This window comes from Copadichromis virginalis, linkage group LG2 (genome assembly GCF_057382275.1).
Source record: "Copadichromis virginalis isolate Kocher_CV1m ecotype Utaka linkage group LG2, C_Virginalis_male_GT1.1, whole genome shotgun sequence".
Taxonomy (NCBI): domain Eukaryota; kingdom Metazoa; phylum Chordata; class Actinopteri; order Cichliformes; family Cichlidae; genus Copadichromis; species Copadichromis virginalis.
This window is the reverse complement of record NC_140619.1, coordinates 2,440,889-2,443,285: the sequence shown is the minus strand read 5'-3', so window position 1 is coordinate 2,443,285 and position 2,397 is coordinate 2,440,889.

The following is a 2,397-nucleotide window of genomic DNA, read 5'->3' as shown; positions in this document are numbered from 1 at the left end:
AACAAGCAATTTAGCTTATTAAAGACATGACTACTGTTTGTCAGAGTAAAGATACTCAGCATCTTCATGGTGCTGTGGTGGTGTCGGTGTAGTTGCTACTGAAGAGGGGGCAGAGGCAACAACTGGAGCAGAGAAGTAACCATGCTGCTGAGGTTGAGGTGTAATGTGGTGGTGGTGCAACAAATGGAGTCTGGGCCATTGATTGTCTCATTCGCTGAAATACCTCTGTAACTGAATTTGTAAGTTTTTCAATGTTTGATGTCAGTCTGCCAGTGTTTTCAGAAAACTCTCTGTTTGCAGCCTCCGTTCTCTCAAAAGTCTGCCTCCTCAGCTTGAGATCTTCCTGTGCAAGTGTAATAACCTGTCCTTCATTTGATAATTTTCTTTTAAGCCTCTCTTGCCTGTATGATGACAACGTCGCCTGTCACGTCTGTCACGTCTGTGTTGAGTCTCTGTAGACTAGTCCTGACTGGCTATAGCAGGAGATTGGAGCAAAAACTACAGGGCGAAGGAGAAGTGCTATTCGCAAGGTTCAAAATACAGGCATGCTACTCTTCCATCTGGAGTCTACCGCGTGTCTGTACTTAAGCCTTATAGCCTTTAATTTTGTTGTAATTATGAGTTTTGTGAGGTCGTTCTTACTGTGGGGGTAAGCAGTGTCATCTGCAGTGTGGATGAACAACTCTTTGGAAACGACTGAAAACGGTAGTGTGGACGCAGAGCATTTTTAGATGAAAACTCCATTTTTAAATGTATCCAGTTACTTTGACACAAAGGCATCTGCTTTGATGCTTACACCTCTGATGAAGTCTCACAAGTGTCAGCTTTGTTTTATATAAAATATGGATATGTACTGATAAATGATCATAATTACAAGACTTCTGAGTCCAAATTGAATTCAATCAAATCGGGACTTTTCGAACCAGAATCAAATCAGTGATGATACCCGGCACCTCATCCCTGATGTAAACTGACTGTGTTAAAAGAAATCATGCTAATTTCTTTGATTGAGAAAACTGCATTAACTGCATGGGTTGGTTCTGAAATCTAAAAAGTTAAATCAGAAGACAGTTTGTTTTTTCCATCAAGCAACATAATGTCCTCCAGCAGAGCTTTAAATTGGTCCTGATACAGATACAGCCACTTAGAATTGCTGTCACGGCTGCGGCAGCAAACGTGTGGAGTAATGAGTGAAGGACCCAACATGCAGGGACTGGCTGTGATGCGAGTGAGCTTTATTTGCAAGGTGAGGATACAAACAGAAACGGAGATGGCATGGACAGAAACTAAAACCTAAACTGGGAAATCTAAGAAACGAGGAACCAGAAGCAACAAACCTGAAATGTGAGCTGACTTAGAGCAGAGGTAACACGGGGGGTTGACAAGATGGGAGAGAAGCATGGAGGTAACACAGACAGACCAGTGACGAGCAAGAGAAAACACACACTGTATAAGCACAACGGGAAACAAGGAAACTGCACACAGAAGGGAGAGACAGCTGAACCTAATAAGCATGATGAGACAGGGAGAACGCAACCTGAATACCCTGACATAACACACAGACTTTCAAAGTAAAACAGGAAACTCAACACACATGCACATGTGCATCTACAATCACGCCTCGCCAGCTTGTAACCTGTGCTCTGCATGTGTTGTTGTAGTTGGTGATGTGTGTGGCTGAGAGCTGCAAAGCTGCAACCGGGCATTGTTAAAACAGCAACCATGAATAAAGTCTGCTGGAAAGCATGAAAATGCCATCGGGTCTGCCGTGGTGATTTACAGACCCCAAATGCAGACTCGCAGGGGCAAAGATAACTAAAAGCAAAGACACCAGCGAGGGATGGGGGGGAACGCAATGCTGGACGGAAGAAAACAAAGGGCTTAAATACACAAGGAAACAGGAAACACACCACAGCAGCTGGGGCTGACAACACACAATGACACAGACGATGCAAAGCTGAACATAACCAGTGTTGTTCAAGTTACTTTACAAAAGTAATTGGTTACTATTTACTGATTACTTCTCCAAAAACTTATCCCATTACTTTACTAATTACTTTACTTTCTTACTTAGTTACTTTTTGAAAACATGATGCACAACCTGAATAGACCTTTCAGCCCAATTCTATTTTCTCTGCATGTTTTCTGTATATTAAATGTAACTGGGGGAACGTGAAATACAAAACTAAATAGTGGAAACACTAAATCACAGAATATAGATAATCCATAACCAGACCCAGGTACCCTAACACTAAAAATGAACACACAACTTAAAAAAAAGTAAATATACTCAGTGGAATATTTATTTTTATACTTTTTTTTATTATTATTTTATTTTACAAAGTTTAGTTGTTACTTGTGACAATAAATGTTTATAATTATGCTTTATGGTGCAGT